The 13,551-nt window shown below is 48.8% G+C and overlaps 1 protein-coding gene across 2 annotated transcripts in view; it reads right to left on the reverse strand.

The window, feature by feature from the left end:
- LOC144093430 (ras-related protein Rab-27A-like) overlaps window positions 1-13,551 on the reverse strand; it is a 120,229-nt gene that overhangs the window by 99,149 nt on the left and 7,529 nt on the right. The window contains exon 1 of one of the 2 annotated variants that reach the window (XM_077626799.1): window positions 10,627-10,781. The exons of the other annotated variant lie outside the window; for it this stretch is intronic. The gene's annotated coding sequence lies outside the window, so the exon portion shown is untranslated. Of the gene's footprint in view, window positions 1-10,626; window positions 10,782-13,551 lie in introns of those variants that run through there. 2 annotated transcript variants of the gene reach the window in all.

Raw genomic sequence — 13,551 nt, forward strand, 5'->3', positions numbered from 1 at the left:
TTGGACACCTTAACCGCGCCGTATAGGAAGGGAAAAAGGAGGGAGTGAAAGAAGAAAGGAAGAGAGAGGTGCCGTAGTGGAGGGCTCCGGAATAATTTCGACCACCTGGGGATCTTTAACGTGCACTGACATCGCACAGCACACGGGCGCCTTAGCGTTTTTCCTCCATAAAAACGCAGCCGCCGCGGTCGGGTTCGAACCCGGGAACTCCGGATCAGTAGCCGAGCGCCCTAACCAGTGAGCCACCGCGGCGGGTGCTCTATATGCATCGGTTTGCTGTTTACTGCGCCGTGCGGCTTTTGGCGAAGCTGCTACAAGACGGCTTCTTTCTTCCTTTCTTCAGAACACTGCGGTCGTAGCCATGGATACGAGTTTTACCGCCACAATCCGGTGAGCAGGCTGCGATGACGCCACAAGGTCACGTGACCTACATGACCCACCTACCTCCTAGGAGCTTCAGCTTCCGTTTAAGTGAGAAATGGCACCATCCATTTGTGTCACTATATATACGAAAACAGACACACATAAAGAGGAGAGAACGTAAAGTGTTGTCGCGCTTCCATCTTCAAAGATTAGTGCATAGAATATAATAAGGGGAAATCGCATGTCAGGGCTTATTTTGGATATACTTCATACCTGATGAAGCTTTTTCGTAACGTCATTTAAAAAAAAAAACCTTGCTAATGGAATTAGACCTCCACAAGGCGGAACGAGGCGTGACGGAGTGTATTTTTATCCACTTAAACGTTCACAACGATGGACATTCTTTTATTCTCACATCAGTAGTCTTATATACCCAAACTCTATCAAGATCCCTCCGTCACCCACTTCACGGCGATCTTTGTCCTAAATTACGCAGGACGGTGCGCATTTCAGGAAGTTTTCTGTATTCTATGCACCATAGTCCTTCAAAGCATTTAAGGACTATGCCTACATATGTACAGCAGCAGAGACAGAGAGTGTACGTCGCGAAAATTAAATCACCGACAGCCTGCATATCGTTATTTCTTCATTTTCGCCTTCATTCATTAATTTGCACTTTAAGGTCCCATGCGCGTTACGTAACAGGCGAAGGTGAAGACAGTGTCGAAATTTCTGGACGTAATCCAAAGAACAAAGAAGCAGATACAATAGACAATGCGCATTATTCGAACGATAAGCGTAAGAACCAAGCGCACGTCATACGGGTTTTTTTGAGGCAAACACATAAACGAAAAGACACTGAAATGCAAGTTCTGCAAGCATAAATTCTGTTTCACTCGCGTATATTTTCTCTTTGTTCTATTAAAAGTAAATTTCAACTGACCCGGAGTCCGGTCGCTTCACGCGAGTTCGTTTACTGCCTTCAAAGGAAATAAAAAAGAGAGAAAAAAGAAAAAATAATAATTAAACAAGCCTGTGCAGCAGCTGTCTATATGAGAGCGCCGTTCATGCGTTTCCCGTGCTCGGATAAATAGAAAAACAGGCGCCGAAATTAGGTTACAGCACGAGATTTTTGTTTTGTTTTGCGCGACGTGTTAAGGCTGCACCGCTCCACTTTATGCGTCTCTTTCAAACCGCGGAACTTGTTAGCTTGAGAGAAAGAAGGAAGGCAGTACAAGAAAGGATGTGTGTGAGGGGGGGGGGGGGGGGGGACTAGAGACGCAAAATTTATCCTAATTAGAAAGAATCGCCTAAACATAATTTATTAACTGGCTGAGGAGTATGAGAAAGGGGACGTGACGAAAATTGGATTAGACGCGCAACGCCAAGTGGGCGCACGCCCCGCTCTAAAAAACTGCGACTCTTCTCTCGCTCTCTTTCTTTTTTCTTCATCGTTTTTCAGCATTTGATATGAATCATCCAAACGTGGCTCGCGGACTGAACGGCAGCGCGAAACGAAGGGGAACTCGCAAAAGAAAAACGGGCGAGATAGAAGGAAGGTAACAAGAAGGCGACGAGAATGATGAGGAGGGAGTACATGATAGAAGGCGCGTGAAGAAAGAAGACGCATGAAAGAAACACCGTACAAACGAACAGAAAGCGGGGAGAATGGGAAAAGCCAGAGGCAAGCAAAACAATCAAATTATGAGACAACGACGCAAAGAGGGAAAGTGGCCAGACTGAGCAGGCAGGCAGGCAAGGCACCCGGATGAAAGGGGTCCGCTTGGAAGACGACGTAGGCGCCTCAAGCGGCGCCTTGGGGCACCTCCTTACACACACAGAGACAGGAAGAGGCGTTGCGTTGAGAGAGGAGACATCACAGCAAGGAGAGAGGGAGAGAGAGACGGATTCCTGCATCAGCGAGCGGCAGGAAGAAACAGTAGTGCCCGAGTGTTTCCGGCGGAAAAGCTTCGATGAGGAGCGGGAGAAAGAGTTGTATGTGAAGGAGGAGGAGGAGGAGGAGGAGGAGGAGGAGAGATGAAAGGATGAGGGGGCGGAAAACGAGGCAGATTGTAATTGGGTTACACACCACCGCACGCCGGATTCTCGCGCGATGGCTGTTGTGGGAAGAGCAGGCAGCACTGACTGCACTGCGACTTCGGACGATGAGGAGAGGACGCGTTTGGGTGAGGCGGATTAAAGAGGTAGCACAGCCACACAACGGGATTCATCCACCTCATCAGCTGCCTGTGCCGAGCGGAACCCTTATATGCCTGCTTCCGCCACGAGGCAAGAAAAGCCAGGTATTTTTCTGGCGCATCGCGTCTCCGGACGAAGTCTATATACCGAGTCATCCAACCGACTCTGACGCCGAAAGGATGAAAGACCGAAGTTGGCAATGCCTCGTCTGTGGTCCTCTGTGATTGCAAAGAGGGACGGCCCACAACCCGAGAACCGTGAGGCCAGCTATGCGAGTTAGATTGCGTCTGTTTGTTAACGCCACCTCCGTAGAAGGAACGCTCAATGTGGGGCGAATAAAAGATGGAGAGGGGCTCCTTCGAAGATGGAAAAGAGCGACGACTGAACAGACCTCCATTTCCTGCTTACGTTTGCCCTTGAGCGCACATCCACGACTGGGCGCACAAGTGTTTGTCTTTTGAATAAACCTTCTTTTATTTCTCTGTTCAAAAAAGAAATTGTGACAGCGAGTGGAGAGAAGGCGACTGCCATTTCAGAACATTAGGGCGCCGTAACGCCTCCTAATTTTCTCGCGAAGAGTGCATGATTTTGAAGAACGTACTGAAACAGAAAACGGAGCAAGAAAAGAAAACCAAGTAACAAAGGAATAAACCAAGAGCTGGCTAAGGACTCTACGCAAGATCGGCGACCCGGAAAAAGCGGCTTACTTAGGCTAGCGGGACGCAATGCTGGCTTCGTACATGGACGGCGCGGCTCTCAGCGGCCCTCAGCGCTCACCTTTCCTTCCAGTCAAACAAGCCGCGCTCGCGCTTAGATAGAAAAAAAATCAACTCCCAAGAAAAAAAGCAAACAGAGCAATAAAAGACTCCCCCTTTCTTGCCGGAAGAGGGTTAGAAGAGTGGCCACTCCAGCTACCGCTCGTCCACACTGCGAGTCAGGCCGACAGTATACGGTGCACGCTCTCGGGCTGCTATGCAAGGGACGACGTGAAACGAAAAGGAAAAAAAAATAAAAGAGAAAGAAAAGAATGGAATGGGCTTACGAGCCGCAGTTTTAATCGCGTAATGTTTTCTCTCTCTCTCTGTCTCTCTTTTAACGATGGCACTGAAAAGCGGAACCGAAGCGCAGCAAAGAAGTTTTAGAATGCGGGACGAAAACAGGTCCGTTTCTTCTTACTTCGCTTGTTGTTGTCCAAGTGTGTGTACGGTCTGTTTAACTATGCAAAACCAACCGGGCAAACAACCACGCGTGCGTGTCTCTATAAAGCGGCTAACACAGAACGAGAGCGAGCGTACCACGCTCCCTCGTGGTATTAAGCCTCCCGGAGTGCGCGAAGCACAGTGTACGGTTTTCAGCCGCCGTCCCTCTCCTTCGTTCATTCCGACCAAAGGGAGCGGAGTACGAAAGAATGAAATACGTGTACATACACGAAGAAGAACGGCGAAAGAAATAAATAGCGACACTCGAGCGCAGAATGCGTACAGAGCCGATGCCGTCTGGTTCGGCTGCAAACCGGAACGCGCCGGATTGCCTTAAAACAGGCGGAGCGGGCGGGGACTTTCGGGTTTATTTCTGCCGCTCGAAACCACCGAGCGATCCTAGAGCAAGGGGGTGTTTTGCAGGACACGCAAATGCGTGCTGTCAGCGCTGACACCCAAACCGGAGCGTGAAGAACGAGGTAGCGCTCTGCACGACTGACTCGTGAAACAAAGGTGAGTGGAAAAAGGGTCACGGCCTTCCACCCCCCCACCCCCCCTATTTCCCTTCCTGTCTTTCACCACGCCAATATCTGCACACTCCGTTCTTTCAATTTCAATCATTGCTTGCTTGTTTTTTGCAGAGGCGCAGCGGTGAACGAAGAAATCAATTTTGCGTGCACCTCGCCCGAATTTCGCAACCCGGGGCGGGAAATGATTCATAAACGTCCTTTACGCCATCCCTCAATCACGTACAACGTAAAGAAGAAGAAAAAGTTTGGTCTGTGGTTGATTTATGGGGTTTAACGTCCCAGAGTAATTCAGGAAAGAAAAAAAAGTGGAAAGAAGGTAAAATGGGCGAGATTCGGAAGGGAATATTGTATGTAGACTGTTTACGCCATCGCATCGGAAGGAAAGAGTTTGTAAACTTGCATCTCGAGCGCCATCGAACGACGAATACAGTGCAAGAAGGCTAAGTACATATGAAAGGTGCGTCAAAAGTTTCCAGGCCACAGGGTCTGCTTTTCAGCAGTATATTCTGCAGGCACTTAAGACGCCTATGAAGCTACCAAGGTTCTCAAAGATGAGAATGATGTTTCGCCTTCCAAATACGAAGATTTTGAGGCTTGGTGGTGCCACAAACACTCTACACAACGCGGTTCTAAATCAGACTTTGCGACCTGGTAAAGCTTGAAGCATGCTATACATAGAAACGCATTAAGCTGGCTGATCAAAGATTTTTCTGAATGAGCCCTCATGCTCCGTTTTGTTCGTTCTTTTTGTCTCTTCTGACACGCTGTCCGCACAGCGAGATGTCGTGAAGCCTAAGCACATTTGCGCCTCCTTTGCATTTAGCACACTGGCGCTGACGTGGTGGCTGCTCACTAGCTCAGTCACGCTCGTTACCCATTAACCTGGTTACTAACCAAACTGGTCATGTCTAGTTACGTACGCATGTCTGGCCATCCCTTTACTGAATCTGCCTCTCAACACTGACCAGCTAACTTATCACTCTCACGCACTCACCAACTCGCTCGCTCATATATATACACGCCCACTGATGCTTCTGAATGGGGTACGTCCGTTGGGTTAAACTCACCCACTCACTCACTCACTCACTCACTCACTCACTCACTCACTCACTCACTCACTCACTCACTCACTCACTCACTCACTCACTCACTCACTCACTCACTCACTCACTCACTCACTCAGTCAGTCAGTCAGTCAGTCAGTCAGTCAGTCAGTCACACCACCCACCCACCCACCCACCAACCCACCCACTCCTTCGGTCAGTCAGTCAGTCAGTCAGTCAGTCAGTCAGTCAGTCAGTCAGTCAGTCAGTCAGTCAGCAAAGCGCAACAAGGACAATGAGCAAAGAAGCGTTCTAACATCTGCCCTCATCAACATCCTACTACTAATTCAACGACTCCCGCATGCTTTGTAACGGAGACGACCGTAGTTGTAGAGCGAAGAAATTGAGAGGCGAAGGGATGGAGAAAATGGCAGAGCTTAATGAGCGGTAGAATGGGAAGGAAAAAGTAACACCAATCTCGCTCCTCCCTCCTCGGCCCGCGGCCAGCAAATGAACACCACATAGGCACGAGAGCACTATCACCCATCAGTTTCGGTGGTTGCAGCATTGCACACTACACAAGCAAACTTTCCAGCACAGCCCCAAGAGCCCGAGCTGCGCGGCCGCAGCCTCTCCGAGAGAGGGCAATGCTGTTCCCATCACGCACTCGATGCACACCTGCACCGCGTCACGCCGCGTCACGCGGACCGCCGACAGCAGCTGCGGCCAGCCATCCGATCGGCGCTCGCGGCCATGCATACGTGGGCACGGTCGACGCAGCTACCGTATCTGTGCGCATATTAGGCCCACCCCAAGTCCAATGACACCCCTTCGCCTTTATCGCGTTGTACTCTTCCGCAGTAACGTGAAGAGAAAAAAAAAAGAAGAGGAAATGCCACTATTAGTCAGGTAAAGCGTTGAACGGTTGCAAATCAATACAAGCCCAGAACATATGTGCAGGCCTGTGACAGTCCGGGTATGACGAACGCGACTGCTAAAAGTGGACTGAATAAATATGCGAATTTTATCCAAGCAATACTGGGTGAAAAAAAAAAGACAGAGAAATAAAGGCAATGATTGGAGTTTGAGTTCTGAACGTCGACTCGAACATTTCAGCAGAAAAAATAAGCAGAGGAGTTGACGCCGGGTTGTATGGAAGCAAATACGGTATAACCGAGAAAACAGCGGGTCGGTTTGCCCGTGGAAGAAATTGCGCGCGATCAGGGGATGCGCTTGCTTGCTCGCGCTTGACGGAGAAGAAAATAATAAAAGCCGCGGTCTGTGTTCTATCAACGGCGGCGATTTCGGCGGAACGCCCACAAAAAAGACGACGAAACTGCATGCTTTGTCTCGCCCGGCGTGCGGTTCGTCTGAACACGGCATATACTGTACGTCGCAAAATCTGAAACATATATAGTTTGCGCGTTTACCTCTAATTACGGTATTGGCCCAACAGCCTACGGATACACCAAGAATCAGAACACTCTCTTATAGCCACCGACCCAATGCGAGCCGCGGAAAACTTGTACGAACCAAAGTGCATTTTTTTCGGGTTTCTGCATTCTCCCATGAGAGTGGTAGCGTTTCTAATTAGCGCCAGGCGTCAAGCCTTACGCACATTTATTCGTTTATTTCGCTATACTGTGAGCCATTCTGAGCTCTTACAATGAGTTATGAGCTATAACATTGAGATACCTTCCAGTAGAGGGCTGTGTATTGGTCTCAGGAGTTCTTTTTTCTTCTTCTTTTGCTTTTTTTCTTCTTCTTTTGCTTTCGTCGAAATGGCGCCGTCAGTGGAACGCAATTACGTGAAATGCATTTCCTGAATTTTCTTCATCAGAAAAAAAAAGGGGTGGCAGGGGGCAATACATTTTTCCAAAGAAAGTTTCTCGCAGAGAACGACTCCGTCCGCATTTTTTCTCAATCAAAATCGCTTATTTGGATCTTTGTGGCTACGTTCGTTGACACCTGTTCGGCAGCGAAAACTGCATTTATTGCTAGGAAACTGCATTTAAAAACTGAACTTTTTCTCTCGCCGTTCGATTCGAACTCGTGGCGTCATGAGGAGAATGTTTTCCGTGATCGTCGTTAGGGAGTGAATGTAAAGATGAAAAACCTAGCCTCAGAGATCCGCTTGGAAATAGCTCTTGACGTCATCGCAGCTTTGCAAGAGAGAAAAGAGAGAGAGAGAGGAAACTTTTATTTCTTTCCAAGAGGTTCGCGGGGATGAAGACTTCCTGGTCGTCTTGCTTGGGTGCTGGCGACTTGAGTCTTCAAGCAAGAGTGGGCCCTCAGTCCAGGGCTCCACTGAGTTGTGCCGCTTCAGTTGCGTGCTTTACCAAGGCCCTCTGGACCTCAAGCTCGCTGCTGAAGAGACAGCTCTCCCATTGCTCCGCACTCGGTGTTTGTTGATTGTGGAATGCTATGTTTCTCTTGCATTCCCAGGTGATGTGATAGAGTGTGGGCGTACTGCCGCACCAGGGGCAGTCTGGTCTGAATTGCGTTGGTGATATCTTGTTGTATGTGTGTAGGTTAGGGAAGGTGTTCGTCTGTAGCCTACGCCATCCTACAGCCTCTTCCCTATTTAGTGCTTTGTGTGGTGATGGATATCTCTTTCTGATTCCCCTATATAGTTGTAGGGTCTCTGTGTAGCCCCCCTCGCATATGAGTAGCCGTGACTCCGAGACGATCGATAAGCCTGCTCGGTAAGTGAGCCCTCGAGCTAGACTGTCCGCCCTTTCGTTTCCTGCTACGCCTGCGTGGGCTGGCACCCAGATTATATGTTGTATGGGTATTCTTTCAGCTGAGGCTGCCGCCTCGCTGATTATTCTGAGGGCAGTGCCGCTGATATTGCCCTTCGTAAAAAACGGCGGGTGCGGCGTGCGCGTGCGGAGGGGAGAGAGAAAGAGAGAAAGGGGGTCGTTTTTCTCGACTTCGCCCCTAGTGTGGACAGAAAGAAAAGCGTGGAACGCAAACGCACAGAGCACCATCTGGCGGCTGCGGTGTGCTAATGCTTAATGCAGCGACGTGTCACTAGGCGCATAATTCGAGGCGGGAACATTAACACAAGTGAAAACAATGCAAAAATATCCAGACTGGCTCGATCGAGAAAGGCCGTCGCGCGAACATCGACAAGAATGGACTGGATGTCGCAAGTATCCGCTTTAAACATCAGCTCCGCGGACTGGCGACGTTGCCGCACGGCTCACTGTTCGTTAATTATGCAAATAGAAGAGGAAAGTCAAACGCGCACTGCGGGCTGCAGTCGCATTTTAAAACATCGCAAAGGTAGATTAAGTGGCAGGCGTGTCGTAGCACACGCCACAACAACGTCTCTCGCGGTCTCAGGCAATCCAATCTCGACTAACCTAACCTACCTGGATAGGATGAACTTTGGTTTGAAACGCGGCTCCCGTTTAAACACCAAACCTCGCTCAACCGTTAAACACAAAGGAAAACGTTGTATTATTCTTTAAAAATATTAAAAATAAAGGAGGGTGAGTAGTTTAGACGGTTATTCCCATGAAGGGTTGATGAGGTTTAAGGCGCTGTCTCGTCACTTATAAATGAAGACCAGATGAACACTGTAGCGCCCCAAGGCCTCGCATTGCCTCTTTTTGAATCGTTTTGTACCAGTTGCCGAGGTTTCCGTCCAACGGGAGCTTTTCTGGGGCCATGACTTTTCGTTCCGAGCTAAGTTACGCAGCACCGTCGTACCAAAACGACGTATTTCGGGGAGAAAGGAACACCAAAAACAGCTATAGAATCATCACGGCCAACAACGCGTCACCAAACCCAGTTGCAGCAGCCTGACTGTAACTATTTTCGAAGATTGCAATGCAGTACTGCGACAAAGGTGTTTGCTGCCTAAAGCGTCGTGCGAGGGGCTTCGACACTGTTTAGTTACCGTGGGCAGACCGGTATTTTTATGCGTTTTCTATTGATCTTCGCTTTCTTTGCTCCTTCTCCTCATAGGCGTATGTTGCAACAAACGCGAACGTGCACCACATGAGATGCTGTGCTTCGTCAATATGACTGCACGCGCACACTCCACGCTTCGTCATCGTCTTCTGCTGCTCTCTTAGCAACGTGCGGCTAATGCGGATCATAATAATAATAATAATAATAATAATAATTGGTTTTTGTGGAAAGGAAATGGCGCAGTATCTGTCTCATACATCGTTGGACACCTGAACCGCGCCGTAAGGTTAGGGGATAAAGGAGGGAGTGAAAGATGAAAGGAAGGAGGAGGTGCCGTAGGTGAGGGCTCCGGAATAATTTCGACCACCTGGGGATCTTTAACGTGCACTGACATCGCACAGCACACGGGCGCCTTAGCGTTTTTCCTCCATAAAAACACAGCCGCCGCGGTCGGGTTCGAACCCGGGAACTCCGGATCAGTAGTCGAGCGCCCTAACCACTGAGCCACCGCGGCGGGTAGCGGATCGTGTAATAAACGATTTTAGTTCGCCTACAACCAAGGCTTGCTTCCCCGCACCAAGGGAGCAACTGAGGTGAAGCCGCAGCCTAAACGTCGCAGGAGCAATCAACAGCGGGAATAGAAAAAAACACTAGCAATGATGCAGTACCTTAGTGTTACCACATAATTTGCTCTCTCAGGACATTCGGGTGCTCTAACTTGTCAGATAACCCTAACATCGATTCGTTAGCCGCACCAATACAATTGCATAACGGTCTCTCCCTATCGCTCTAACAGAACATCGTTCTTATTGCCCGACAAGCGGATGTCAAAGATTGAAAAGAATACAAATGACCTGTCTCATCTGCTTTCATTTCTAGCAGCGCTCGAAACTTTCTTCGCGACAGTATATAGCGCGTCCAACAATACGCCCCTCCATTTCTGCCTGCCACCCTTTCCCACTCTCTCCCTTCACCGTGAATCGAAAAATCGTTAACAGCTGAAACGTACGAGAACGCAGAGAGGAGCGTCTTTCACTACCTCCTTCTTTCGCGTGCGCACATCCATTGGCGTCTGCTCGACGTTATATTTATCGAAAAGGAGGAGGCTTCCCTTGACTCTCGCAGCAGTGCATATATATAAAAAAGTAAGTACTAGAACGACCCTTATGTGAGATTCATAAGCGTAAGAAAACGGTGGTTATACAGACCGACGTGAACAGTTATACCGCGCGCGCCTCTATTAAATTCATCGCATGCACTACAGCGGCGCCAGCACTACCTGCGCTTCGACCAACTTTTATCGGACAGCTGCTCCTTTTTTTTCCTCTCGCCGCAGTCGGATTGAGCAAGTTCTTGAGGTTGAACACGTACCAGATTAAGCACGCGTTGTCGGCAGAACTCCGTGCGTGGCGGTGTAGACCTGCGCTCCTTTTTTCCCGGCGTTCCCGAGATGTTCAACCGAGTCAGCAACACTGTCGAAAGGGGCGCAGAGGCAAGTTCCGGTTAAACACGCGCGCGCTCATCTGTCGATATCAGTGCCCGTTTCTTTTTCTTCTTTCTTATCCTTTTCCAACAAGCAGCCGGGACACGGAGCAGTGCTCCGTTTAGCGGGCTCGGCCTCTCGTCCTGGCAGCTGCGCGGCGCGTTCCTCGTGATAGGCGCGCTGTGGAGATAATGATAATAGAGTAACGGGCAGGACGACGCCACTTCGCCAAGATAGAGAGAGGGAGAGAGAGAAAGGGAGCGGATGGGAGAGCGCGCAGCTGTTGCGCTCGATCGGCGCTTTTAAGAAGCGTCCCTTTTTCGGCACGTCCGTGCCTGGCGCGAAATCCCGCGTTGGCACCGCCCGACACAATGCGCGAGTGATGCTACGTGGGTGGGATCAAAAGACCAAGGACGGGGACACGTGTCCTGCAGGGATTTTTTTTTTCTCTGTCCAGCCTTTCGTTCCTTCGCACATGATGTGAGGGCGTCCCCAAATATGGCCACTGACACTTTATACCGTGTATAAGCAACACCCTCTCAATGCTAAGGCCTCTCCACCGGCCGCGTGACGTCACGCCAAGGGACCGTGCAGGCCCCGCGCTCCGCGATTTCAGCGCGCCGCGCCCGTCTGCACTATTCGGGTACTGCCGTACGTAGCTGCCTTATAAGTGATTCCTTCATTTTCATTTTTGTCGTTGCTGCAGAAAAGAAATTCGCTAGTTTGTGCGCGCCTTAGGCTATCATTTTATCTGCTTTATATATTTTTTTTATTGCAGAACACCTTATTGTCAAGAAAGTTCGAGCTGCTAATACAGTTTTTTATAATAAACAATTTAGCATACGGCCGCCAATTTCGCATTATTGGTCATTATAATAAAAAATTGATTAGTTAATTTCAATTAATCATCTAATTATTAGGTTCTATCACGTACATGATGTCTGCCGTGCGGTAAAATCCATCCGCACAGACCGCACATGCGTATATCTAGTTGTTAAAGTAGAAGTTCGTGAACATTGAAAAAAAAAACACCGTCTACTGCGCATTGTGTTAGTTTTATTCTGTATTGTGTTTTGCTTAAAGCTTTCACACACAGCAATAATGACACTCACAATAATGTTGCGCTGTTGAGTATTTGTACAGCTAATCTGACCCTTACAATAAAAAACGACGAGACACCAGCAATGAAGTGTGCGCAAAGCATTTTTATTGCTTGGGAATAAAACTTACTTCTTCTTAAGCGTTGCTGCTTTCCGGGCTGCGGCCTTCTGCTGCGCATTGTCTTGTATGGCATCATTTCTTAGTTTGCAAAAGTTGTTTAGAACAACGTTGGTTGCAACGCGTACTACCAAGCGCAGGAGAGTTTGTGCAGTGTGGCCATTTTCACATGTCTCAATGTCGTGTTCGTCCAGGAGGGAAATCGTCTGTGAAATCACGACACCACGTTGATTTCTACAGGAGAGAAAATCTTCCGCGGTTGCTCCAAAAGACAACTTCTCTGCAACTAGTTTAGTCATCAGTACCATGTGAACTGTGCATGGCTGGGGAAACTTCAGCCCTCCTCTCGACAGGTTAGCTATCATGGCAGTATTTTCCGCTTCGATCTCTCGATTTTCAATCACCAATGTGCTGAAGCAAGCAGAACATGAAAGCTTCTTTAAAGCAGCATGAGCAGCGTATCCTGCAATGTAGACAATAGCATCCATGTCAGAGTGGGCGTGTGTAATATCGTCGTCGCTGACAGCCACAGAAAAGTTGCATGGGACAAGATCCTCACTTACGTCTTCAAACTCTGTTTCCTCGCGTGGAAATGTCAAAAGTTTTTGAAGACGAAGCTTCTTCTCACATTCGTAGAGCTGACGCACGGAAATGTGGTACTGTGATCCTGCCAGCTGGCGGTAACGGCCGAACCGGTCTTCTAGCGCATCCGTCTGAAATTTGCCCAGCAGTACGTACTTGAAGTGAAGTTCTTCTAAGCAGTAGCGCGAGAGTTCTACCAGAGAATAGCATGTCAGTCGCAAAGCACTGTGAGTCTCTTTCGTCAGCGAGCCACTGGTGATGTTTATTCTTGCCCAAGCGTCCAACCAGTCCACAACGCCGCTCAGGAAAGCTAACTGTGTGTCATCAACAGACCTTACAGGGTCTTGCATGCTGTCCCTTAGCCTCTGGCCTTTGCAAGGGGTCTTAACATTGACTATTTGCCACCATGTGAGGATAACGTCAATGAAAAGAGCAGTCGACTCAGCTTGAGGAATCTTGAACGCGGAACCATGTGTCCTGAGGGCATTTGAAACAAACTGATTAATGACGTCGAGAGCGAGCTTTACATTTTGCCGCTCCATTGAGGTTGGATTCACGGCTTTTGCGTTCAGTCTGTAAGCAGCCTTCACAAGCGACGTCTTCTCTGAAGAATAAAGCTGCCGCACAGCTGCGAAAGAAGCAGCTTTCATACGAGGAGGCCCTTCGGGCATTGCTCCACTCAAGTCCATTTCAGGGAAATAGAGGCATGTTCCAGGGTTTTTCTGGTTAATCCAATTGTTCCTAATGCACTTCAAGAGATGCACAGGATCGACCACGTAGAAAAGAGGGCGAGCGTTATCGGCTGGATGGGGATAGACAATGCTCACCTGAGGACTTGTAGCAAATAACGACATCATCTTGCGGTTCAGAGCATTGTTGTCCGTTATCACAGCGATAATTTTGAGCCCCATTTTCTCAACATTAATGATTATGTTCTTAGCATGCTCGTGCAAAATTTCTGCGCTCAGTTTGCTCACAGGTAATATGTGAATGACGTCCTTGTTTGCAGAAAG

The sequence above is a fragment of the Amblyomma americanum genome, chromosome 6, assembly GCF_052857255.1.
Source record: "Amblyomma americanum isolate KBUSLIRL-KWMA chromosome 6, ASM5285725v1, whole genome shotgun sequence".
NCBI classification, from domain to species: domain Eukaryota; kingdom Metazoa; phylum Arthropoda; class Arachnida; order Ixodida; family Ixodidae; genus Amblyomma; species Amblyomma americanum.